The following is an 18,298-nucleotide window of genomic DNA, read 5'->3' on the forward strand; positions in this document are numbered from 1 at the left end:
TCTTGCATTCCTATACACTAATGATGAAAACTCTGAAAGAGAAATTAAGGAAACATTCCCATTTACCACTGCAACAAAAAGAATAAAATACCTAGGAATAAACCTATCTAAGGAGACAAAAGACCTGTATGCAGAAAACTATAAGAGACTGATGAAAGAAATTAAAGATGATACAAACAGATGGAGAGATATACCATGTTCTTGGATTGGAAGAAACAACATTGTGAAAATGACTATACTACCCAAAGCAATCTACAGACTCAATGCAATCCCTATCAAACTACCACTGGCATTTTTTACAGAACTAGAACAAAAAATTGCACAATTTGTATGGAAACACAAAATTCCCCGAATAGCCAAAGCAATCTTGAGAAAGAAAAACAGGGCTGGAGGAATCAGGCTCCCTGACTTCAGACTATACTACAAAGCTACAGTAATCAAGACAGTATGGTACTGGCCCAAAAACAGAAATATAGGTCCATGGAACAGGATAGAAAGCCCAGAGATAAACCCAAGTACATATGGTCACCTAATTTTGATGAAGGAGGCAAGAATATACAATGGAGAAAAGAGAGCCCTTCAATAAGTGGTGCTGGGAAAACTGGACAGCTACATGTAAAAGAATGAAATTAGAATACTCCCTAACACCATACACAAAAATAAACTCAAAATGGATTAAAGACCTAAATGTAAGGCCAGACACTATCAAACTCTTAGAGGAAAACATAGGCAGAACACTCTATGACATAAATCACATCAAGATCCTTTTTGACTCACCTCCTAGAGAAATGGAAATAAAAACAAGAATAAACAAATGGGACCTAATGAAACTTAAAAGCTTTTGCACAGCAAAGGAAACCATAAAGAAGACGAAAAGACAACCCTCAGAATGGGAGAAAATATTTGCAAATGAAGCAACTGACAAAGGATTAATCTCCAAAATTTACAAGCAGCTCATGCAGCTCAATATCAAAAAAACAAACAACCTAATCCAAAAATGGGCAGAAGACCAAAACAGACATTTCTCCAAAGAAGACATACAAATTGCCAACAAACACATGAAAGAATGCTCAACATCACTAATCATTAGAGAAAAGCAAATCAAAACTACAATGAGGTATCACCTCACACCAGTCAGGATGGCCATCATCAAAAAAATCTACCAACAATAAATGCTGGAGAGGGTGTGGAGAAAAGGGAACCCTCTTGCACTGTTGGTGGGAATGTAAATTGATACAGCCACTATGGCGAACAGTATGGAGGTTCCTTAAAAAACTAAAAATAGAACTACCATACCACCCAGCAATCCCACTACTGGGCGTATACCCTGAGAGAACCATAATTCAAAAAGAGTCATGTACCACAATGTTCATTGCAGCTCTATTTACAATAGCCAGGACACAGAAGCAACCTAAGTGTCCATCAACAGATGAAAGGATAAAGAAGATGTGGCACATATATACAATGGAATATTACACAGCCATAAAAAGAAATGAAATTGAGTTATTTGTAGTGAGGTGGATGGACCTAAAGTCTGTCATACAGAGTGAAGGAAGTCAGAAAGAGAAAATCAAATACTGTATCCTAAAGCATATATATAGAATCTAAAAAAAAAAAAAAAAGGTTATGAAGAACCTAGGGGCAGGACAGGAATAAAGACGCAGACATAGAGAACGGCCTTGAGGACATGGGGAGGGGGAAGGGTAAGCTGGGACGAAGTGAGAGAGTGGCATGGACTTATATACACTACCAAATGTAAAACAGATAGCTACTGGGAAGCAGCCGCATAGCACAGGGAGATTAGCTCAGTGCTTTGTGTCCACCTAGAGGGGTGGGAGGGAGACGCAAGAGGTAGGAGATATGGGGATATATGTATATGTATAGCTGATTCACTTTGTTATAAAGCAGAAACTAACACACCATTGTAAAGCAATTATACTCCAATAAAGATGTTAAGGGAAAAAAAAAAAAGAAGTGTGAGGCACCCCAGGAGCTCACAGGTGGGGTCTGCTGGGGAGGGAGGCCTTGTCAGGAACTGGATCTTTGTGGCAAAGTGGAACAGTTGAACCATTTCAAGCAGAAGGGGTCATGGGCTGGAGGGGTGGGACTGACACCACTCTTCTTTCTCCTCTCTCAGAAACTTCATAGATCCCACCCCTTTTCACGTATCCCATTGCTCCTAACTTCCTTTGTTTGTTTGCAAACTAACATCGGTCTCTGTATTAGATCCCTTTTGCTGCTGTAACAAATTACGACAAACCGTGTGGCTAAGAAAACAACAGAAATGTATTCTCTCAGAGTTCTGGAGGCCAGAAGTCCAAAGTCAAGGTGTAGTCAAGGTGTTCCTTCCTGCCTCTTCCAGCTCCTGGTGGCTTCAGGTGGTCCTTGGCTTGTGGCTGCCTCTCTGCCCTCATGGTCACATCACCCCCTCCCTATGTCTCTGTTTTCCTTTGTGTCTCTTGAGAGGACACTTGTAATTGGATTTAGAGTCCACATGGACAATCCAGGATTATCTCAAGAGCCTTAACATAATCACATCTACAAAGACACTTGTTCCAAATAAGCTAACATTCATTGGTTCCTGGGATTTGACAGGGTATCTTTTGGGAGAACACTTTTTGGCCTACCACAGCATCTCTATTATTTTACCATGGATTTATGCCCACGAAAGGGGTGGTTCCAGAGGTTCTGATTTAGTTGGTCCAGGATGAGGTCCAGGTACCAGTACATTCTTTAGTCCCTCAGGCAGTTCTCATGGACAAAAGACTGAATCACCAACGCAGACAGGGAGTCGATCCCTGTTTGCTGAATTGCGGGCAGCTGATTTCAACTCTATCATTTAGGGCCTGAACTTGATACATTATATATCTAAAGAGTTTAGCCAGTGGAAAGAAACCTAAAGAAATAAAGAGACCACAACTTTCTATTCTCCATTTCCTCAGAACTGTGGGTTAGCAAATTTTTGTTTTCCAAGGAGCACTCTGAGGTGGGTATGGGGGAAAGAGAATGGTGACTTATAATAATAATCAGGAGGCCTGGCATTTAGGCCTGGCTGTGCTCTCCCCTCACACTGATTGTGGGAAGTCACGTTTCATCTCTGGGCCTCAGCTTCCTTGTTGGGAAGGTTGAAGGTGAGCTGGCTTTTGTGGGGGAAGTGGAGGTGCAACTACCTATCACATTCCTATCCATCAATAGAAGTGGAACATGTGCTCTCCTCCCAGCTGCAGCTCACAAGGGTCATTGCCAGGACAGCCCCAGAACCTAAGAATCCAATGCTCTGGCAACAAAGCAAGTATCTGTACATTGTATTATCCTTTTCACCCCTCAAAAATCACAACATAAAATAGAAACACCTGTACTAAAAACGATTTGTATAGAGTTCTCCTATAATTACAAATCACAATGGACTTGTTTGCATTAGCAATCGTTATTTTTAAAAAGAGAAAACACATTGCAACCTTGCTACAGACAAATGAACAACAAAACCTTCTCTAGGATGTACTTATACAAAGAAGTTCCCTAGGAGATATCAGAAATAAACCAAGTGAAAACACTGGTGTCCATCACCCTTTGTTTCTGATTTGCACATTCTTGTAGTCTGTACTTGCTATTGAAACTGAAACCTAGGGTCTATTTTCCTTGTGAAGTGCTGAATATGAAAAAAATTCTTCTTTGAGATCACATCAAGTGGACAGTTCTCGCCTGTGAACATGTCAAGCTTTGTGCTGGGCATGTTCAGATACATTATCCTTTTCCTCTGTAGCTCCAGCCTCCCAACCCTTCCCTGGGCTCCAGACTCCTATTTCTAACCACCCACTCAACAAGTTTCCACTAAGAAATCTGACAGGAACATCAAATTAAACATGGCCTTCACCCCCTCCCCATGTTCACTTCTGCCCAAGTCCTCCCATTCTCAAGACAAATAGGAAAACTGTTCACCAACCTGCTCAAGCCCAAAGCATCGGAATCCTCTCAGATCCTCTCTTTCCCAGAGCAACTCTGCAGCGACGCTCAATTAGCTTCCACGCATGCCTCTTATTTGATTGCTTCTCACCATCTGCACCTCGCCCACCATGTGCTGACACCCCCGGGCCTCACCTGGACCACCACTGATTTCCTTGCCTCTACCTTTGCTCTCCCTGCACACATGCTTGACCCACTCACCAGATAATGGTTTTAAATCATACACAGGATCACATCGCTGCTCAAAATTCTTTAATAGAATGTAAAATAGTACAGCCACTCTAAAACAGAGTGTGGCAGTTAGTATAAAACTGAACATGCGATTACCGCATAACCCAGCCATTGCACTTTTGGGCATCTGTCTCAGAGAATGCAAACTTCTATTTGAACAAAAACCTGTACACAAATGTTCATAGCTGCCCTATTCAAAATTACTAAAAACTGGAAACAACCCAGATGTCCTTCATCAAACAAAGGATGGTACATCTGAACCATGGACTATGTCTCAGCAATATGAAGGAATGTGTAAACTTACATAGCGAAGGGATTTTGCAGGTGGAATTAAGGTGGCTAATCAGCCGACCTTAAAATGGGGGAATGCCCTGGATTCCAGGTGGGCCCAATATAATCACAAGAGTCCTTAGAAATGGGGAGGGAGGCAGAAGAGAAAGTCAGGGAGTGGGGGGTGGGTGACTGCAGAAACAGTGGTCAAAGAGATGCAGCTTTGCTGGCCTTGAAGATGGAGAAAAGGGCCACAAGCCCTTAGAGGCTAGAAAAGGGAAGAAAACAGATTCTCTGCTAGAGCCTCCAGAAGGAAATGCAGCCCTGTAGACACCTTGATTTTAGTCTAGTGAGATCATTTTGGACTTCTGACCTCCAGAACCATAAGAGAATAAATCTGGTTTATTTTACGTGACTAAATTTGTGGTATTTTGTTATAGCAGCAATGGGAAATTACTGCAGGGGGCAAAACATCCAACGGTCCCCCAAAAATGTCATTCAGATTTGAGTGAAATAAATGTCCTGTAATTATAATGCTATCACCAATGCTTTCTTGTCTCTGTCTTCTTTTTAAACAAAACATGAGTTTGAAATGTAGGAAAGATGTAGGAAGATAAACACGAATTGTGAAGTAGAGGCTTTCCAAATAACAGGGGGAATTTTCTTGCTTTGTATATGTCAATGCTGTGAAAGATAATTATTTATATCCAAAAGGGAAATGTTAGGTATTGGTTACAGCTGTCAGACCATGAACACTGCTGGGAGAGCCTCGTTCCTTGCCAAAGTACTGTACAATGTAGATTTCAGTGACACCAGAGAAGTCTAAGTACATTTCAATTTGATCTTTAATCTTCTCTTTTCACACTAGGCAATTCCTGGGGTAGATTTCGTTCATTTCAAGCACTTCAATATCTGCCTGGATGAAAAGTCACATTCAGCCCTCAGGCAGAATACTCCTAAAATGTGCTCATTCACCCAGATAAAAGCACCTGAAGGCCTTCGGTAGGGCATTCCCTGCCTTGCTGGCCCCGACTTAACCATTACTCATTCCTACCTTTCACCTGACCACACTGGTCCCTGAAGACAACTGAGCCTGTGACCTGTGCCTGATGACTTCTGAGTTGAATGACTCTCTTAAGTGGGCATTTTGGGCTTAGCCTTTTCTGCAAAGCTGGGGACCCACCCGTGCAATGCCTGTTTGTTATCTCCATGGGTGAATCCTTCGACCATTTAAAATCCAGTGCATCTAATGTGGCACTCATTCTCTTCCCCACAAACCTGCCCCTCCTCTGTATTTCTCATCTTGGTGAACCGATCCATCAGATAATCGATTTTCTTATGATAAACTTGATGGATTTCTCTCTCTGCCTTTCCCTTAACACTGGAACATCACCAGGTGTTTCAATTCTATCTTCTAAGTTTCTCTACTCTGCATCCTCCTTTCTAACCCTACTGCATCTGCTGAAATCCATGCTTAAAGGGATTTGACATTTACTGAGCATGGACAACATGCCAGATACTGTTTTGAACACTTGTGTGTGAATGATCTCAGTCATTCCTCCCACAATCATTCTGAGGTATATGTTCATATTATTCTCATTTTTAGAAGCAGAGAATAATGCTAAGGGAAGTCAATTACCTTTTCCAAGGCCAGATAGCATCTAAACTGGGATTCCAGCTTAGGCATGTCTCCCTCCAGAGTCTGAGTACTTAGTCACTGATCTGTGAATTTACCGAGACTGGGACAGAGCAGTGGTTTCTCAATCCACCTTTACCACCCCTTAGGCAAACGTGGACACCTTGGGCCAGGTAGATTAAGGAGAAAGTGAAGAGGATTCTGTTACAGGGGTGTTTTTGTCTGCCTCTGAAGAAATGGTATGAGGACACAAAGGTATGAGAACAATTCCCTGGCTGCAATTTCTCCAACAGTGGCAATAACTGATAACAATAGTGACAAAAGTGTAAGAAATACTCATTGTAGTAACTAATACTACCCGCCATGTATTAAGTGCTCATCACTGGCCCATCATTTTCCTTGGCACATTCCATGTATTATCCCACTTAATGTGCATAACATCCTAGTGAGGAAATGAAGCTCAGAAAAGTTAAGGAACTTTATAAATATCACAATATCAAAAAGTGATGCATCCAGACCTTTCTAAGCTCGAAGCTGATGTTCTTAGCCACTATGAAACGTTGTTGTGCATGTTTGTTCAACACAGGATATGGTTCAGAAGGCAGCAGGTGGCATGTACAAGTTGTGTATGTTCTTGGACAAGTATTTAACATCTCTGTGCTCAGTTTTATCACTTGTAAGTGTGGGTGCTACTGCCACCCTCCTGATGGCCTTTATCTATCTTGAAGTTCCAATATCTGACACCACTGGTTTGGTGAAAAGGGGTATGACTCCTGTGCTCTTAACTCTGCCAAGATTGCACATGACTGAAAGAAAAACTTACTTATTTCTCCAGATTAGTTTTGCACGAAAGAATGTAGCAGAAACTATCTGTTCCCTAAAGAAAGACCAATATTTCCTGATCTTCCTTGCAGCTAGATATGATTGTGTGGCCAATTGTGGCTGATGACCTATGAGTAAAAGTGGTGGATACAACTTCTTAATTGCATATTTTATGGGAGTATGTCCTTGCTGTCCCTCCTTTCCACTAGCCTGGATGAGAGGTGGTGGTGAGCCACCTGGGACCGTGAGGACAGAAGCAACATTCCACAGATGCCAGAAAACAAGAGAAGCCAGGTCGTAAAGATTCAGCCTTGGAAATTCCCTGGCGGTCCAGTGGTTAGGACTTGGCACTTTTACTGCACTGGGCCCGGGGTTCAATCCCTGGTCGGGGAACTAAGATCCTGTAAGATCCCCCAAGCTGCGCAGCAAGGCAAAAAAAAAAAAAGTCAGCCTTGCACAGATTTCTGAGACAGATTCTCTTCTCTCCACCCCCGTCTCCACCAGATCTCTAAGTGACAGAGTGGGGCCACCACATCAGTCCAGAACTGCTTGTGTCTGGATTATCACTTGAGATAGAAATACACATCTATCTTACTGAAGCCATTGCCATTTGGGATCTTCGCGATGACATTTGAATCCATGTCATAACCAATATAAGGAGAGAATGGAAATCCACTGAGCCAAATGTTATTGGAAAAGTACTTTCAAAAGTTCAACTTAAGCAAATTCTCCAAAGCCAAAGAACCTAGCACATTAAGGGACGGTAAGAGGTTTGGTTTGGCTCTGCTCAATTTAGAGCGTCCAGCAAGGGGGGTGGTGAAGATAAAACTGGACGGGTCATCAGGTGCCAGGTCACGAAAGGTGTGCTCCCGCACGGTAAGGAACACGCACTTGAACCTGGGGGCAATGGCTATACAGAGCTCTAAAAGGAAGTGAGATGATAGGTCTGAGCTCTAGAATGACCCACTCGCTGCCCTTTGGAGCAAAGATTGTAGCGTAAACTCTAGCGTTAGGGAGAAGAGTTAGGAGGCAAGAGCTGCTGGTGGCCTTGACATAGGGTGGAGACAGGAAAGGAGAGAAGTAGATCTGTGTGAGAGATATGTGGGAGACTAACTTAAGACTTGATGACTGACTGGTAATCGGGTGAAGGAAGCTACTGGAAGGAGCAAGAGTCATGCCCAGATTTGTGGTTTGAACAACAGCATGGCGAGTGGCACCCTTGATATGCTAAAATGAGAAGCATGCATAGGAGAAAAAATAGGTTTGGCGCTAGGCTGACGGTGGAGATGTGGATAGGCTGTGAGTTTAATTTTGTATTGAATACTTCTAGAGAATGACATGCTAGTGGGACATCCAAGAGGTGGTGTCCAGTAGGCAGAGTTAATAATAAATTCATGACAATGGCAGTGAAGGTATAGACTGCTTATGTAGAACCTTGATTTAACATTCTTATGTTTGATTTGACCACCAAACTCTTTTTTTCCCCCAAATTAAATCATACTCAGAATACTGGGAGAGCAAGACAAAACCCTCTCAACCATCACTGCCCTCATAGGTTATTAATACGTTTTATTTACTTGGATTATTCTAGGTGGAAGCCACTTTGGAAAGCATTCTCTCTCTTTATTTAAATTTCAAGCTCCTTGTGGGTAAGAGGTTTTTCCATTTCTTTATATAACATTTAATGAAATGACAATACAGCATTTTTGAACAAAGCTTGCCTTAGATTCAGGGTGAATTATAGGGATGCGGTAGCCGCTTGCTATGAAGAAGACCCCAACAACGACTCAGAAGTGCATCTTCTGGTGCAGTTCCTCTTAAAGTTTACTTTTCTCTAACTGAATTGTGTCTGTTTTTGTACCCCCCACTGTATTCCCAGCACCAAATACAATGCCTGACTCACCGCAGATGCCGAATAAAAACAGAAACAAATGCATGTTTAATGAACTGCCACTTGTATACGCTTTAAATTCTAGCTATTTCGAAACTGAAGGCCAAAAATACTCTTGATGAAAACATGCATCACTACACCCAGTAGGGTTAACCAGACAACCCATAATCATAAACTAAATGAATAATGATGAAGCTAGAGTATTAAGAATTTATAAGTAAAAAGCAACAAGTGCAGGCATGGAGATTCAGGATCAACTTAAGTCAACAGTTGACAATGCACTGATAACATCCTTCTTGAACACCTTAGGAATTCTGGAAATCTATGTGTGCAAGTGCATGGTGGTGACTTTTCTCCTTTGCCAAACAACGTGAGACAGGATGGGCTCAGCTGAACAGCAGATTTGTCATCAATAAACCCCGAAACCATCTTGGAGAAGAGTCAGGCAGGTCCACAAAATGTTAAAAGCCGAGTTGCCATATAACCTAGCAATTCCACTCCTAGGGAGATACCCAGAGGAAATGAAAACATATATCTATAAAAAAAGCTTAAAAACAAATTTTCATAGCAACATTATTCATAATAGCCAAAAGTGGAAACAACTCAAATGCCCATCAACTGATGAATGGATAAACATGAAATAAAACATTATTTGGCAATAAAAAGGAATGAAGTACTGATGTATGTTACAATAGGGATGAACCTTTAAAACCTTATGCTAAGTGAAAGAAGCCAGACAGAATGATCACATAATATATGATTCCATTTATATGAAACATCCAGAAAAGGCAAATCCACTGAGACAGAAAGTAGGTTAACGGTGCCCAGCCGCTGAGGGTAAGATAGAGGAAATGAGGCATGATCACTAGTGGACATAGGGTTTCTTTGGGGGTAAGTAAAGGGTTCTAAAATCGATTGTGGTGACAGTTGCACAGTGAATATACTAAAAACCATGGAATTGTGGACTTTAAATAAGTGAAATATATGTTATGTGAATCATATCTCAATAAAGCTGTTGTAAAAAAAAATAAACTCTAAGAGTAAGAACTCATTTAGTAGGCTATTGTATATTAGTAGGCTTTAGTCATGGGTAGTAATAAAATGCTATGGAACGGCACTTCAACACAAGTGCTCTGTGACTTCCGACAAGCTGTTTCAACTCATGAAGTCTTGGCTTCCTTGTCTGCAGGATAGGAATGCAGGAGATGTTGGTACTGGCTCTTATCCTCTTGCATCACCAAGGTTTCTCTCTGCAAAGCATCTGTGTCTCTCCAGCTGAGGGCTTTCTCCAGCCACAGGAGCATGCTTGGCCCCGACACAGGACAAACCAGAAGTGCTTGAGAGTCAGTGCCCCTGGAAGTAGCTTTCAACCAATTACAAACAGAATCTGGTGGATCAATACCGCACCTTCCTTGCCGATTGTGTGATGCAACTCGGTGGTGTTCTACATGTCTCCCAGACATACTGAGGAGGACTGAACCCCAGCTGCCCACAGAAACAACCTGTTCATTAATGTATCGTATACTGCTTTCCCTCCCTTCCCAGCTCACTTCATTCCCTATCAGTGCTTCTGACATCACTTCCCAAATGAACTACCTGCACACAAATCTTCATCTTTGAATCTGCTTCTGAGGAAACCCAACTTAAGACAAGAGATAATTAGAGTGTCTTCTTTTTAGGGCTACTAGATGGATTAAATAACATATTACACATTGAGCATTTCAGCACTGTGTCTGGCCACGTAAGAACTGTTAGCCATCATCACTATTATCATTAATGTTATTGTTATTATTACTGAAAACAAATAATTGTCTTGAATTTTTCATCAGATTTTGGCCCATCTAGAAGCCTGCCTTGGCCTCCCGACAAATATGAGAAAAAAACGCCAAGTCAGTATTGTGCTTATTATTTCACTACCGAGCAACCAGTTAATTATTTTCCCCCAACTGACTCTGAATTTTCAAAGACTTTATCTAGCAAACTGCACAGATTAAGTAATAATTCATTTGATCTCCCATGTTTTATTAATCAAAGACACATATAACTGCCAATCAAAGCTTCTGATCAGCATGAAATTACTAGGGTCACCGCATAGAGCTAATATCATTTCAGTAAAAGTACAGAATCTTGATGTTTTTGTTAGTCTGTGAGGCTTTATCACTTGTAAAAGTATGATTATATTAGATTTTCTGAAATATTTAAAACAGCGTGCAGACCTCTGTTGCTACCATTGTGGTCTCCTAAGACCCAGGGACCCCATGTTGGCAGTTGGTGATCTAATAAACCAAAATTCATTAGGAGATATGCTTGTTTTTGTCATAAAAATTGCAGCAATAAAACCTTTATTGCCATATTTGGCAGTAACCTTTCTTTTTTTTTTTTAAATATTTATTTATTTATTTATTTATTTATTTATGGCTGTGTTGGATCTTCGTTTCTGTGTGAGGGCTTTCTCTAGTTGTGGCAAGCGGGGGCCACTCTTCATCGCGGTGCGCGGGCCTCTCACTATCGTGGCCTCTCTTGTTGCGGAGCACAGGCTCCAGATGCGCAGGCTCAGTAATTGTGGCTCACGGGCCTAGTTGCTCCGTGGCATGTGGGATCCTCCCAGACCAGGGCTCGAACCCGTGTCCCCTGCATTGGCAGGCGGATTCTCAACCACTGCGCCACCAGGGAAGCCCAACCTTTCTTTATATTATGAGAAAATAAAGGATAAATGGAATTTTAGTAATGTATTTTTTTTTTATCTTGACTTTTTCACAATGAAATATCCTCAAATCTAAGAGGGGCGGGATTACTCTAAGATGCCAAGCCATTTCAAGTTTCCCACTACAATATTTAGAGATCACAGTTTATGAGGAAAAATAATAGAAGAAAGAAGGAGGAGGAAATGAGCAGTTTAGAACAGTAGAGCAAAGGAATAATTCTCTATTGCTTAAAGCAAGTAACAGTTACTGGTGTTGTGTTCATAGGCAGATGGTCTGTGTATGCTCGCTTGACCTTCTGAATTCCCTCTCCCTTCTCCCCCCTGCTCTGTCCTGAAGTAGCTCACCTGGAAGCCTTGTCCTCAGGCTTCCAACTGGGTTCAGCAAATGGGGAGCACCAGGAAGAGATCAGAGACAGAGGAGGAGGTTTCCTTCCTAAGGGTCATGAAGACTGGCTGCATCCCTCACCTGAGGACCACAGTCCTGTCACAGCCAGCCCTTTTCACACATCTCTCTCTGACTCTAATTCTGGTAACTGCTCTCATCCTTTACCCTATAAGCTTTGTGGTGGTCATGGTGTCCACCATTGCTAGGCCCAGGAAGCTGAGTAATTCCTTGTAATTTCCCTAGACATTGCTCACCATCTTTGTCAATCAATAGTCACTTTATTACATTCTCTCCAACTGAACCATTTTAATTGTGTCATCTATTCTCTGCCAGGACCCTACTGAAACACCCAGAGAACCTAACCAGAAACTAGAGGGCAAGAGAGCCAGGTTGATAAGGTCTACGCAGGCCAGTATCTTGCGGCACAGGGAGAGTGGAAAATAGTAGACAAGTGTTTCTGGAGGTGCCAATGGGCTATATCTGCCCCACCAAGATTTCCAATATATAAGATAGATAAATATTCATAGGGTTTGTATGAGAACTAAATAATATGATCCACAAAAAAACTTATTACATTGTCTAGCACATCATAAATAATTTATAGACATTAGCTAATGTTATTATATTCAAGGCTCTGTAGAAAAATCCTATTCATCCCCTGCTTTGTGAATAACAAAAAGCACCTTTTCCCATATGCTTGGTATCTGAATTCATGTTAGAGCCATCATTGCAGTTAAGAGGACAAATTACCTGCATGAACACTAGCCAGCACTCGTTGAGAGCTTACTATTTGCCAGGGATGGTGTTAATTACTTTCCAAGTGTTGTCTCATTTAACACAACAGTACCATTAGGGAAGTAATTTAAACTCATCCTTTTACACATGAGAAAACTAAGTAGGCTAGTAGGATTAAGAGAGCTTCCAGCTTACCCTTCCCCCTCCCCATGTCCTCAAGTCCATTCTCTATGTCTGCGTCTTTATTCCTGTCCTGCCCCTAGGTTCAGAGTGGCATGGACATATATACACTACCAAATGTAAAATAGATAGCTAGTGGGAAGCAGCCACATAGCACAGGGAGATTAGCTCAGTGCTTTGTGACCACCTAGAGGGGTGGGATAGGGAGGGTGAGAGGGAGACGCAAGAGGGAGGAGATATGGGGACATATGTATATGTATAGCTGATTCACTTTGTTATAAAGTAGAAACTAACACACCACTGTAAAGCAATTATACCCCAATAAAGATGTTTAAAAAAAAAAAAGAAAAGAAAAAGAAAGCTTCCCAAGCTCACATGGTGCAAAATTGATAGAAGCAGTATTTGAACCCAGGCCCATATATCCACAGCCAGTGTCCAGGATTCACTGTTTACAAGAGACAGATTCTTCAGAGTGAATCCTGAGCAACTTGATCAGCATGGAATCAGGTCATCTGAGCGCAAAAAAATATCTATGCATTTATCATTGTCAAAACTCCTTTCAAGAAAATATGCTGTAATTGTACATTTAATTCAGCCCCAGCACAACACAATGTTCCAGTGAAGCATACAGCAAAGTGACATGTGTTGAGATTGTGACCCTGTTGGGAGGCAGTCTTGTAAAACTTGCACTAAGGAAAAATGACAAACAGATGCAGTGGTTTATTGGCCTCATCTCTTGTGGCACGTCTGTGGCTCCCGGGAAGGAAATGGAACACTTAGGAAGATGCGCTGGGCGCCCCCCAGGCCCTATGGGCATATGATAGCTGCACTAGCAAGAGGATTTATGTTCTTTATGCCCTTGAGTATTCACCAAACTTCCCACTGGGGAGATAGTCACGGACACCAGAGAGAGTATGGGTCAGTGATGAATGATCCCCTCTCTGGAGCTCTCTGGGCTTCCCTCCACTCAAGCCAGGCCTGCAACTGCCTAGGGAAGCACGTGAGAGCCCTGCAGATGCTGCATGTGGGAAACTGGGCATCTCGACACAATGAAACTGCCATAGACTGAGCCTCTGCATGCTCTAGTTTGAGAATCTGAATGTGGCCACTTTTAGTGCTGCTTACCAGGGTGCCCAACACTTTCATGGTGAGCTATGGCTGACTACCAGTACCCACTGCTCATGTCTACACCTCCAGAACAAGATGGGATACATTGTAGGAGGTCAATTAATATGCATTGAATCAATGAAAAGCTATCCGTTCTTTGGGAGCACAGACAGCCTTTCCTCTACAGACACTTGAAAGGTGTCTCAGTGGGGGAAGTATAGTAAGGAGATGCCCTCTTGTCAGTACATAGTCTCACAATGATTCCAGCCACTTTGAGACAAGACCCCTACACACACACACACACACACAATCCCCAAAACATGACTATTCTGTCCTATACCCTCATCTCCTGGCCACAGATGATTGATCCAAGGCAAGGTACCTGAACCAATAAAATTCTCCTCAGGGATGTGAAATTCAGGGCATAGAAACATAGCAATGGGTAACATCCAAGCTGAAGCATGTCAGTGGGAAATTTCTAGAAGGTTCTCCAGCATGCAGACATGTTTTTGTCTCCTTCCCTTATGAGTCAGTCCCTTCTTTTATTTCATGCATATACCACTATCCCACTGTTATAGGCTGAATTGTGTCCCCCCCCAACAAAATATGTTGGAGACCTAGTACTCAGTACCTCAGAATATGACCTTATTTGGAGATAGGGTCTTTATGGAAGTAACAGGTTAAATGAGGTCATTAGGGTGGGCCCTAATCCAATATGACTGGAGTCCTTATAAAAAGGAAAAATTTGGACACAGGTGCAGATACTCACACAAGAAGACCACCATGTGAAGATGAAGGCAGAGATCACGGTGATACATCTATAAGCCAAGGAATGCTGAAGACTTCCAACAAACCACAAGAAGGTGAAAGACAGGAATGGAACAGATTCTCCCTCACAGATCTCAGAAGGAACCAACTCTATCTGTACATTGATCTTAGACTTCTAGTTTCCAGAGCTGTTTGATAATAAATATCTGTTGTTTATGCCACACAGTTGTGGTACTTTGTAAAAGCAGCCTTAGCAAACTAATACGTACACCAACAATACTCTTCTTTCTTTATTTTCCTTATATGCCAAATATTAGAGTGGATTCCTGCTGCCTGCTTCCAAGAGAAACTTAACTGATACTCCAAGTAAACCATGGTGAAGATTGATTCTGATTTTAAATAAAGTATCCAACTGTTTGTGTAAGGATTGTGGCTCCTATCAAACAATGAAAGCAAAATTGAGTTTGGAAAGCAAAGCAACTCATAATTAACACAGAGATGCTATATCACAGAGACCAAAGAGATCTACTTAGACCAAAGAAGAGAGGACTACACAACAGTCTTTCTCAGCCATGTGAAGGATGGGGAAAACAACTTGCTGTAAAGAAAGCTTTATTTCTCTATTTCTAGCACAAATGGCAGAAAACAAAGAAACCCTTGAGGGCAAATAAATTGGTTTTTTGGTCTATAATTTTATATAAAAGACAATTATAAAAATAAATATATGCACTGAAATATCAACCCTATTAAAAATTGGCAGGAGATCTATTATGGGTTGAATTATGTGCTCCAAAAAGATATGTTGAAGCCCTAACCCCTGCTACCTGTAAATTTGACCTTATTTGGAAATAGGGTCTTTGAAAATGTAATAAAGTTAAGACGAGGTCTTTTGGGTGGGCCCTAATCCAATTTGACTGATGTTCTTCTAAGAAGAGGAAAATACCGTGTGAAGACACAGACACACAGGGAGAACACCATGTGAAGACAGAGGCAGAGACTGGAGTGATTCAACTACAAGCCAAGGACACCTGGAGCCACCAGAACCTGGAGGAGGCAAGCAAGGATCCCCCCTAGTGCATCTGGATGGAGCATGGCCCTGCCAACACCTTGATTTTGAATTTCTAGCTTTTAGAGCTGAGAGACAACAAACTTCTACTGTTTTAAGTAACCCCATTTGTGGTACTTTGTTATGGCAGCACTAGGAAACTCATAAACTCTTGCTCTCAAAATCTTGCCCTGGGTCACAGAGGAGGATTACTTGTGGTGATTTGATAGCAATTTGTAAACTCTGTCACAAAGCAGAGGTGGAAGATATTCACATTAGCCAAATCTCTTACAGTAGTATGAAAGTGATATTAATTACTTAAAAAGTCTAGATAGGAGATATACAAAAATAAGTAACTTTTTAATCTCTCTAGGCCTCATTAAAATATTTTCAGTGAATTAGTGCTAAAATAAGCAATATTTCTACAATCATAGTTGAGCACTGGCTTAATTCAAGCCAGGAGGATTAGTTATTTGGTGTCTTCTGTTAAATATTCAATAAACATTCTGTTTTTGAGTGAAGTAAACAAGACAACTGAAAAAATTCAAAGAAGGATAGGGCATCCCAAGCAGCACCTTTAAAAGTGGCTGAGGGCTTCCCTGGTGGCGCAGTGGTTGAGAATCTGCCTACTAATGCAGGAGACACGGGTTCGAGCCCTGGTCTGGGAAGATCCCACATGCCACGGAGCAGCTGGGCCCGTGAGCCACAGCTGCTGAGCCTGCGCGTCTGGAGCCTGTGCCCCACAACGGGAGGGGCCGCGATAGTGAAAGGCCCGCGCACCGCGATGAAGAGCGGTCCCCGCACCGCGATGAAGAGTGGCCCCCACTTGCCGCAACTAGAGAAAGCCCTCGCACGAACCGAAGACCCAGCACAGCCAAAAATAAATAAATAAATAAATAAAATTAAAAAAAAAAAAAAAAAGTGGCTGAGAGCAAATTTTGTCTTACACTGTGTCATGAAACACTGTTCTTAGAAGAAAAAGAAAAGACTGCCATCATAGTTGATAAAAAACTCTTCCTTCACTTTCCAGCAAAGATCGTGACTGTGATCTTTTGATTGTTCTCAAATAATGATTTGTTTGGTCTAAAAATAGTCCTTCTGCAAGGATGAAAAAGAAATTTATTTTTCAGGACTACGTTAAAAGGAGCACACTGAACTCTAAAGGGGGAGAAAAAGATAAATCTATTGAAGGCATGCCATGTGTTAAATTTACTGCTGATGTTCCAAGAAAATCTTCCTTAATATTTTTAGACTGAGATCAATGTATTTGCAGACAATTTTAGAATATAAAGGAGTCTAAAGTGAACATCTGCTTTATTGTCTTGGTCCTAGAGTCAACCTTCTGGCTTAAAAATTTAGAAAGCAGATTTGGGGGAATAAATACATAATTTTGGCTTATCCAAATAGTTTACTCATGTGCTTGGGGAATAAAAATGATTTTTCATTTCTTTGTTTTGACAGAAGATTAACTTTAGAGGTACTGGCTTTATTAAGCATTGTATGACAATGTCTTTCAATGCCCATTAAATAATGCTTAGTACAGTAAATGTTAAATTACCATGTTATATCTCCATAAATACATGTGAAGTCCATATGAATGCCAAATGAATTCAATATGGTCACTTCTATTACAATAAATGCCAAATGAATTCAGAGTGATGAGGCACTTAAAATGTCATACGCTTTCAACTAGTCCCATCATGAATTCATTACTGCCACGTGACACCCATTCTTGTCAGGGTTTCCATTTTAAATAGTATTTTCAGCAGTTTGTAATAAAATTCCATTTGAGGACTTGATTCTCATTGGAAATATGGAAGACGAACTCTATAAGTCTGGAAAAGTAGTGCCAAGATAACTTTTGGTACATTGCAAAAGTCCACACACCCACCAACCTGCAAGTTTAATATTTGAATAAAACATATATAGACTATATAGTTATGGTTTTTGATATTTTATATCCAAAGAAAATTTTAATTTGATAAGTTTCCTCCTTGAACAATAAGTTCTTTCATAATGTATCTCTGTAAAAATTTACCTAGTTTTGTACCATTCTTATTAATTGACACAGATATACACATAATAGACAAATGGGAAAACTAAGAGACCACAACTATTTTAGTCAAGACACAAGCATAGATTTACAGCAGCCAAGACATGGAAGCAACCTAAATGTCCATCGACAGATGAATGGATAAAGAAGATGTGGTACATATATACGATAGAATATTGCTCAGCCATATAAAAGTTTAAAATAATGCCATTTGCAGCAACATGGATGGACCTAGAGATTATCATACTAAGTGAAGTAAGTCAGAAAGATAAAGACAAATACCATATGATATCACTAATATGTGGAATCTAAAATATGACACAAATGAACTTATTTATGAAACAGAAACAGACTCACGGACATAGAAGACAAACTTATGTTTACTAAACGGGAAAGGGGGTAGGGGAGGGATAAATTAGGAGTCTGGGATTAGCAGATACAAACTACTATACATAAAATAGATAAACAACAAGGTCCTACTGTATAGCACAGGGAACTATATTCAATA

The 18,298-nt window shown here is 41.0% G+C and overlaps 1 protein-coding gene across 2 annotated transcripts in view; it reads right to left on the bottom strand.

Moving 5' to 3' along the window:
- CDH13 (cadherin 13) overlaps positions 1-18,298 on the bottom strand; it is a 1,038,265-nt gene that overhangs the window by 722,597 nt on the left and 297,370 nt on the right. The gene's annotated exons all lie outside the window — the stretch shown is intronic.

This window comes from Balaenoptera acutorostrata, chromosome 19 (assembly GCF_949987535.1).
Source record: "Balaenoptera acutorostrata chromosome 19, mBalAcu1.1, whole genome shotgun sequence".
NCBI classification, from domain to species: domain Eukaryota; kingdom Metazoa; phylum Chordata; class Mammalia; order Artiodactyla; family Balaenopteridae; genus Balaenoptera; species Balaenoptera acutorostrata.